Consider the following 9,906-nt stretch of genomic DNA (forward strand, 5'->3'; position numbering starts at 1 on the left):
CTGTAGTTACATTTCTCAACCAGAGGAGAGAAGCAGCTGGCTGAGTTGGCAGAGGAAAAAGACTTATTCTGGCATTGCTCCTGCTCTGAATGGGGATAGTGACCACAGGATGGAAAATCAGATGTTCTGGGTCAAAGCCATAGACCATAGGAGCTACAGTTCTGGACCAGATGTTTTGAGATCCCACTCAGAGTCCCCTAGCTATTGGACTCTGAGCCCCAGCTGGCAACATCACACATTGTAACACTGTGTAACATTTCAAAGCCAGTGAGCAAGAGGTTGCAGCTTATCCTGAACATGCCCCTTATGCTTGACCCTTCTTTTCCCTGCAGTTGTGATGATTTTTTTGCCCTTAATCTGCACTGCCTTCAAGGCTAATATTTGGTTAATGCCCTGGAAGAATATCTTAAAGCCTAAATCTCATTCTCCTGATTATCCCTATTATTCTGTAACAGATAATGCCAGAAAAATAGCTAGAATTTCACAAAAAAACGGTGGGAAAGGAAGGCCCTTCCCCTGTATTAAGAATAATGATGATGATTTTTATTTAAGCGCCTACTGTGACCACTATTCTAGCACTGGGGTGGATACAAGTTAATCAGGTTGGACACTGTCGCCGTCCCACGTGGGGCTCACAAGCTAAGTAGGAGAGAGAACAGGTATTGAATCCCCATTTTACACTTGAGAAAACTGAGGCATAAAGTGCCTTTCCCAATGTCACACAGCAGGCAAATGTCATATCCGTGATTAGAAAGTAGGTCCTCTGTCTCCCAGGACTGGGCTTTTCCCACTAGGCTGGGCTGCTTCTCTAGGAAACCAATCATCTGAGCCTTAGACAAAATTCTGGATGGATTATTGGTCTTTTACTTCATGCACTTCTTCTCAGCCACTTTCTTCACTGAACTCTCCTATTACCTTCCACATTATAAATTAAAATGTACTCATCAAAGATATGTAACTGATAAGATCAGGCATCTCCGTAATGCATCCAAGCCTTGGCATCAGGCATTTTCTTCAAGTGAAGAAATTGCTGGGATCCTTACACCTGATTATGGCTGTTTCCATTCACCTATTCGAGGTTCTCTGTAGGATGCCTGTCTTGTTATCCTTGCAGAGCAAATGAAGCTAGGAAGCATCAGCAAGCTCACTGTTTTTTTTTCCTCTACCTATTTCCCCAGATTGTGCCTTAATCTTTCCCCCAGGCTCTCTACCTCAACTCGAATTGGCAGAGCTTGGGAATTCGAAGAAGCTGCTTCAGTTGAAGGGCTCCTGCACTTTGTTTTCTTGATGGGGTTTAATCATGCTACTTAAAGCAGAATCACAATTGTTAAAATAGGTCATTAGGTGTTTGTCCAGGTGTATTTCTATAAATTAACTTATAAAGTGCAAGTGAAGGACAGATACTTAATGCAAAGACTTGAGCACTCTAAAAATACTGTTATACCATGAAGGATCCCATTCTTATGAATGGACGGAATCTCAAAAATCAGGCCATCTTTCGACACGTTTAGATGTTACCAGAAAATCTACACGAGCCTTTTCACACAAACCAGTTTGATAGCTACATTTGTTGCATCTAAATAATTAATCTCTCTCTCTCAATGGCATTTATAGAGCACTTACCCTGTGCAGACTGCTGTGCTAAGCACTTAATAATGATGGTATCTGTTAAGTGCTAAATATGTGTCAAGCACTAAGTGTTGAGGGAGATACAAGCTAATCAGGTTGGACGGTTCTTGTCCCAGTTGGGGCTCACAGTCTTAATCTCCATTTTACAGATGAGGGAACAGAGGCACAGAGAAGTGAAGTGATTCACCCAGGGTCACACAGTGGACAAGTCGCCGAGCTGGGATTAGAACCCCGGTCTTTCTGACTCCCAGTGGCATGGTAGGCCATGTTGCTTCTTGGTTTCAATAACGTTATTTATTAGACTTGATTCCTTCCCTCAAGGTGCTTAACCACCAAAGCCAATTGAACTTCAAAAAGAGAATAACCTGAAAAGATTCAGATTCCTTCAACAGAAGGATGAAGCCTGAGAAGGGATGTGATTGAAGCTTGCAAAATCCAGAAGTGTTCAGGGCTGACCCCAAATTATTGTTAAACAAACACAGCTTTACCATAACAAGATGCTCCTACTGAAGCTGGAAACCTCGGGAAACATTTATCTCTTTGGCAGGTTGAAAACATTTGGAGTTCATTAGCACAGGACAGTGTATAGACAGATTTTATCAAAAGGTATAAGAAAGTTTTAGGTTATATTTTCAGTGATTTTATCCAAACCCATCTTGGATCTATCAATGTATTCTGCCAGCACAACCTATAGCAATAGGATTATGTTCTGCTGGTATTTATTAAAGGTGTCTCTGAATAAGAAACATGGCTCTTCAAATTGCTCAAAATTGGCAGACTTACTGAAATGAGAATTCATGAAAATATCTGGGAAACGTGAAGAATGAAATATTTGTCTTCAAGCATGCCCAAGGCCATAATGCCCAATTAATAATAATAATGGTATTTGTTAAGCACTTACTATGTGCCAGGCACTGTACTAAGTGCTGGGGTAGATACAAGCAAATCAAGTTGGATACAGTTCCTGTCCTATGTGGGGTTCACAGTTTCAATTTCCATTTTACAGATGAGGTAACTGAGGCCCAGACAAGTAAAGTGATGTGTCCGAGGTCACACAGTAGACATGGGATGGAGCCAGGATTAGAACCCATGACCTTCTGACTCCAAGGCCCAAGCTCTAGCCTAATGGTTGGATTTTAGATCATGCTGCTTTGAGGAGTAAGAGTGATAAACTATTCATTGGGAGTAATAATCCCATAAAATCAGAGTCTTTCAGTGCACTGGGTTAGAAATAGTGATAGCCTTTATTGAGCACCCACTGTGTGAGATGTGCTGTACTAAATGGTTGGGAAAGTTCAACTAAAGCACAAGATGCCATGATCACTGCCCACAAGTGCCTTGTGCTCTAGGAAATGCAATGCATTTAATTGTATTTATTGACCCTTACTGTGTGCAGAACACTGTACTAAGCACTTATAACAGTTTTTGTTAAGTTCTTACTATGTGCTAAGCACTGTTCTAAGCACTGGGGTAGATCCAAGGTAGTCAGGCTGCCCCACTGGGGGCTCACAGACTTCATCCCCATTTTCCAGATGAAGGAACTGAGACATAGGAAAGTGAAGTGACCGTCCCAAAGTCACACAGCTAATAATGAAAAGTGCCCTGCAATTCACCAAATACTTCACTAGACTATGGTAAGAGTGATCAACCTCAATTAAGAGCAATTGGAGTCTCAGAAGGAAAATCAACCATCAATAGATCAGTTATATTTATTGAGCACTTACCCTGTGCAGAACACTGTACCAAGTGCTTGGGAGAATACACTACGATAGAATTGGCAGACACATTTGAAGGAACAGCTTTTAGTAAGAACTTAAAACGTGAGAAGCAGGTATGAGGACAGTTTGAGCGCCCAGAGGGCTAGGTGGCTGAGTGGGGAAGAATGAAGTCATAGGAACTGAATAAGCAGCATCAATCAAAGATCTTTATTGAGTGCTTATTACATGCAGAGCACTCTACTAAGCACTTGGGAGACTGGAAACTCATTGTGGGCAGGGAATGTGGCTGTTACATTGTTATACTGTACTCTTCCAAGTGCTGAGTACGGTACTCTGCGGACAGTAAGTGCTCAATAAATGAGATTGATTACAGTATAGTGAGTGGCACATAGTAAGTGCTAAACAAATACCATCATCATCATATAACAGAGTAGGTAGACACATTCCCTGGGCACAAGGAGCTTACAGTCTAGAGAAATGATTCAACAAAAACAATAAGAATAGTTGTCCATCGGTGCTGAAAATGAAAGGTTCCCAGGCTCCTCACCCCTCTGGACAGGCTTATTCTTGTCCAAATAGTTGTCGGGTGACCTAGAAAGGGAGTCCATAGCTATGGAAACTTCTAGCCCCTGATTGGTGACTTGAGCCTCCCTTGACCTTCATAAGTCCTTTGCTGTTGCGGGTGGTGGGATTTAGAGCTGCGTTGGCCGCTGTTCTCATCCTTTCATTTGTATGTGGTATTTATAGAGCACTTACTGTGTGCAAAGCACTGAACTAAGCACTTGGGAGAGTACAATATAACAACAGACATATTCATGCCCACTATGAGTTCACAGTCTAGAGGGGGAGATAGACATTAATATAAATGCATAAAGAGTACAATATAACAACAGACATATTCATGCCCACTATGAGTTCACAGTCTAGGGGGAGATAGACGTTAATATAAATGCATATATATATAAATCTTTATCGTGATTTTGTTGTCTTGTTTTTGTCCGTCTGTCTCCCCCGATTAGACTGTAAGCCCGTCACTGGGCAGGGATAGTCTCTATATGTTGCTGAATTATATATTCCAAGCTCTAAGTACAGTGCTCTGCACATAATAAGAGCTCAATAAATATTATTGAATTAATAAATAGATAAATAAAATACAGATATATACAGATATATATCTATACATATTTTCCCTCCATTTTTCCCACCCACCGGAGTATTCTGGCACCAGCAGTTGATTCACAATATTTTTACATTCATTGCTTTTAAAAAATCGTGCAAGACTTCTGCAATACACTTCTGTGTCTACTTTTTCTTTACTATTGCTCTACAGTGTCACTTGAAGGGGAAATAGTAACTCAAGATTTCAGACACCCTTCTTCATATCTACCAATGAGGCCCCTAAATATCCGTCCAAGGGATTAGTTTCTGATAGTAAATTTTTGACAGTCTGTGGCTAGCTAAAGACATATGTGGTCACGGGTCAGAGGATCTAATGAGCATAACTTAGGTTACCGTTCTGAAGTGGCGTTGGTTCTCCAGAGACAGATACTTGTTTCTGGATGTCTGCCAGAAAATCATGTCCCACCCAGATCTGTTTTATTTGTTGATTTTCAATTTGCCAGAGAAATGAGAGCCCTTCATCTCAGACCCCATCTCAGTGGGTCAGAGAAGACTCTTCTGAACCATCCGGCCTAAGTTCTTTTTTATGGCTTTGTCTAGCTTTCTGGAATTACACAAGGCTCTTGGTTACTTAAGTGCATTCTTATCCAATATGACATTTTTGTCTCTCTGGTCTGAGACTCCATTTGATAGATGACTTTACGTCTTACCATTGGTGTGGCGTGATGTCTTGTCTCCCTCTGTTATGGAAGGTTGGGGGTTCTCCAGCTTGTTTCTGTTAGTCACAGTCGAATTCAGCTTATTCTTCAGCCCGCAGATTATGTAACTTTTTTTATGAATTGATGCGATCATTTTGAGATATGGAAGGTACTGAAGCTTTTGGCCATCTTGTGGCTATGGAGCTGGAAACATTTTTCCATGAACTGATTCTTAAAATAAATCAGTGGTATTTTGGAGTATTTACTCTATGCAGAGCACTGTACTAATCGCTTGGGAGAGTACACTACAACAGAATCAGCAGGCATGTTCCCTGCCCATAATGAGCTCAGTGTTTTCTCAATTTCTCAGAGAGTTTGTGAAATTTCAAGCTTCTCTTTGAGCATAGGCATTCTACTTTACTTCCTCTGGTTATTTTTTCAAATGAAGTGCTGAAAAACACTAGTATGCTTAAGCTGGTGAGTGTATGGTTGTTCACAAAGTTATGATGGCTAATTCATAGAGGTATGAATTAAAAATGTGAATACTTGATCTTTATTGGCATCTTTAATCAGGTTGTTGGTTTTAACAAGTCTACTTTTTGTTTTAAAATGGTCGTTTCTGGAATGCTGGAAAGTCCCCTGGGAATCAAGAGACTTCACTAAGTCAATGGTATTTATTAAGCAGTGACCGTGTGCTGAACACTGTACCATGTGCTTGAGAAAGTATGATATACTAGAGTTGTTATACGTGATCTCTGTTTCCAATAAGCTTACCGCCTAAAGCTGGAAACAGACATTTAAAGAGATTTAGGAAGAGGAAAAATAGTCAAGTATAAGAATATTTGCAAAAGTTTTGTGAGACTGGGTTATCAAAGTACTTAAGCATATGAGAAGTAGCATTGCCTTTTGGAAAAAGCCCAGGTCTGGAAGTAGGGGACCTAGGTTCTAAACCTGGCTCCTCCATGTACCTGCTGTTTGACCTTGGGTAAGTCACTGAACTCTCTGTGCCTCAGTTCCCTCATCTGCAAAATGTGGATTTAATACCTCTTCCCCCTCCTACTTAGACTGTGATCCCCATTTAGGACCTGATTATCTTGTAGCTACTCCAGTGCTCAGTACAGTGCTTGGTATATAATAAGTGCTTAACAAATATCTCAATCATTATTGCTAATAGTGAGTGGTACACAGATAAGTTCGTACTTAATTCAAAGGGGAAGGAGGATGGGGAAATAAAGGGATTACTTTGGGAAGCCCTCTTAGAGGAGATGTGATTTTAGGACAGTTTTGAAGGAGGGTTCATTCATTCATTTATTCAATCATATTTATTGAGTGCTTACTGTGTGCAGAGCACTGTACTAAGTGCTTGGAAAGTACAATTCACAACAAATAGAGACAATTCTTGCTCAACAATGGGCTCACAGTCCAGAATGGGGGAGGCAGACAACAAAATAAAACAAGTAGACAGGCATCCATAGCATCAATATAAATAAATAGAATTATAGATGCATGCGCATCATTAATAAAATAAATAGAATAATAAATATGTACATATATACACAAGTGTCATGGAGTTGGGAGGGGGGATAGAGCAGAGAGAGGGAGTCAGGGCGATGGGGAGGGGAGGAGGAGCAGAGGAAAAGGGGGAATCAGCCTGGGAAGGCCTCTTTGGAGGAGGTGAGCTCTCATTAGGGCTTTGAAGGGGGGAGGTATGATAGTTTGGCAGATGTGAGGAGGGAGGGCATCCCAGGCAAGAGGTAAGATGTGGGCCAGGGATCAGCAGTGGGACAGGCGAGAATGAGGCCCAATGAGAAGGTTAGCAGTGGCAGAGGAGCTGAGTGTGCAGGCTGAGCTGTAGAACGAGAGAAGGGAAGTGACGTAAAAAGGGGCAAAGTGAAGGTTGAGTGGAGGACTGTCAGTTATAAAGCTGGAGGGAGTCCCAGGCTCAAAAAAGAATGTGGGCAAGGGATCGGTGGTAGGACAGATGAGATTCAGGTACATAGAGTAGGTTGGTAGCAAAGGAGAGGATTGTGTGGTGGGACTGTAGTAGGTGATCGGCAAGATTATGTGGCACGAAGAAACCTGATTGAGTGGAGGCTCTTGAGGAGTGGAGAAACAGAGAGAGTTTTGTAGAAAAATGATCTCAGCAACAGAATTAAGTATGGACTGGAGAGGGGAGACACAGAATGCAGGAAGGTCAGTGTGGAGGTTGATACAGTAGTCAAGGCGAGAAGTGATGAGTGCTTGGATCAGCATGCTAGTAGCAATAATAATAATAATAATAATAGTTATGGTATTTAAGCACTTACTATGTGCTCAGCATTGTAGAAAGTGCTCGGGTGGATACAAGCAAATGAGGTCGGACACGGTCCCTGTCCCATGTGAGGAGCTCAGTCTCAATCCCCATTTTACAGATGAGATAACTGAGACATGGAGAAGTGAAGTGCCTTGACCAAGGTCACACAGGAGACAAGTGATGGAGCCGGCATTAGAACCCATGAACTTCTGACTCCCAGGCCCGGGCTCTATCCACTAGACTAAAAGGATAAATTTCAGAGGTGTTATGAAGGTAGAACCAATAGGATTTCATGAATGTTTGGGTTGAATAAGAGAGATGAGTGAAGAATAATGGGTTCTAGTCCCAGTTTTGCCAGTAGCTGGCAATGGGGGTGAAGTCCATTGTTGGGTACGGATTGTTTTTATCTGTTGCTGAATTGGACTTTCCAAGCCCTTAGTAGAGTGCTCTGCACACAGTAAGCACTCAGTAAATATGAATGAATGAATGTCTTAGGCTATTTTCAACTTCTTGACTCCCTCCCCCTCTGCTTACTAGGTGCCCTTTCTGCCCCTGTGTGAACTTTACTGTCAGGGACAAGAGAGTGTAAATGACTCTGGGCATCTGGATGGGGGGACGAATAAAGGGAGCAAGTGAGGGTGATGCAGAAGGGGCTGGGGAAAAAAGGAAAAATGAGGGCTTAGTCAGGGAAAGCCTTTTGGAGGAAATGTACCTTCAATAAGCCTTTGGAGGTAGGGAGAATAATTGAAAAGGGAGGATGTTAAAGATCAGAAATGCTGTACTTTTTCACTGTATAAATAAGTACCAGCTTTAATGAGGAAAAAATTGTATATACCACTTGGACCAAAAGAAATAGTATCCGATTTATGATGATTTTGGTGAAGGTGGTACCCTGTACAGGTCATCAGGGGCTCACTCCACCCTGCAGTGTTTATTATGATGTATAATCAATCTGTGGTATGTACTGAGGGCTTACGGTGTCCAAAACACCATACTAAGCCCTGGGAAAGGCATGGGATGAAGTGTCCTATTGAGAATGGTGGATAGGCCTCATTCCTGAGATGCCATTCATTCAGTTGTATTTATTAAGTGCTTACTGTGTGCAAAGCACTGTTCTAAGAGCTTTGGAGAGTACAGTACAGCAAACAGACACAATCCCTGCCTACAGTGAGCTCACAGTCTAGAGGGGGAGACATAAATTAATATACATACAGAAATAAATTACGGGTTTTATACATACAAAAGTACATACATATATATACTGCTGGGCTGGGAGGGAGGATGAATAAAGGGAGCAAGTCAGGGTGATGCAGGACAGAGAATACACTTGGAGGAATTGATTAGGATGCCAGTGGTTTGAGCAGTCATACTCACAAACTCTTGGTCTTACAAGTGAAATCTCTGCCCAGGTACCAAGCGCCATGAGGAAATAAGCAGGCAGGAGAACAACACATTGAATAATAGATGCAGATGATTTTTCACATATTGGGCCCATTTTATTTGACCAATCAATGGTATTTATTGAGAGCATACTATGTAGAGAGCATGGTACTAAGCACTTTGTATTTTACAGCTAAAATGACTGTAGCGTAGAGTTGAACCTGTGTGGCAGAGCCATATCCCAGTGGGTGGTTGTCTTGGTAGCCGTTGTGGTAGTTGGGACTGATATTTCAGCATTTTTGATGGACCTATCTTGCACACTTTATTCACTCCTCCCTCAGCCCCACAGCACTTACGTACCTATTCGTAATTCATTGATATTAACGTCTGTCTCCCCCTCTAGACTGTAATCTGGTTGTGGGCAGGGAACGTGTCTACCAACTATGTTATATTGTACTCTCCCAAGCAGTTTGCGGTCTGCACTTAGTAAGTGCTCAATAGATACGATTGATTGATTTATTGGCAGAATACATCTACGTTAGTAACGCAGCCTCAGTAGGCATTCCTATATTTTCTGATCCGGGATTGGAATCTCGGTCTTCTGATACCCAGAGTCAAGCTCTTAATAATAATAATTATGGTATTTGTTAAGAGGCTACTGCCCCCTCAGGTTTAGACCTGGAGAGTTTCCAGTACTCCACCAGTCTTGACTATGGGAGGGAGAGTCAGGTAGAGGCCTGTCCATTCCATTCCTAGCTTGGCCAGTGGCTAGAGAGCGGAAGGCAATCTGCTACAAGTCAAAGCTAGCCTGTACTATGCAGCAGAGGCAATAGTAAACCACTTCCATAATTTTACCAAGAAAACTCTATGGATCCACTACCAGAACGGTTGGAGATGGAAGTGGGGCATACTGGGAGAGGTGTGTCCAGAGATGACTCGGCAGCATAAGACAAGACAAGCGCGTACTATGTGCAAAGCCCTGTTCTAGGCACTGGGATAGATATAAGGTAATCAGGATGGATACAGTTCCTGTCCCACATGGGGCTCAGAGTTTTAATCCCTATTTTGC

The 9,906-nt window shown here is 42.0% G+C and overlaps 1 non-coding gene across 1 annotated transcript; it reads left to right on the forward strand.

Moving 5' to 3' along the window:
- Positions 1-9,497: 9,497 nt before the first annotated feature.
- Positions 9,498-9,635, forward strand: LOC114811419. Its single transcript, XR_003759123.1, has one exon. It is a non-coding gene; the product is annotated as a small nucleolar RNA SNORA7 (small nucleolar RNA).
- The last annotated feature ends 271 nt before the right edge of the window (positions 9,636-9,906 follow it).

This window comes from Ornithorhynchus anatinus, chromosome 4 (genome assembly GCF_004115215.2).
Source record: "Ornithorhynchus anatinus isolate Pmale09 chromosome 4, mOrnAna1.pri.v4, whole genome shotgun sequence".
NCBI classification, from domain to species: domain Eukaryota; kingdom Metazoa; phylum Chordata; class Mammalia; order Monotremata; family Ornithorhynchidae; genus Ornithorhynchus; species Ornithorhynchus anatinus.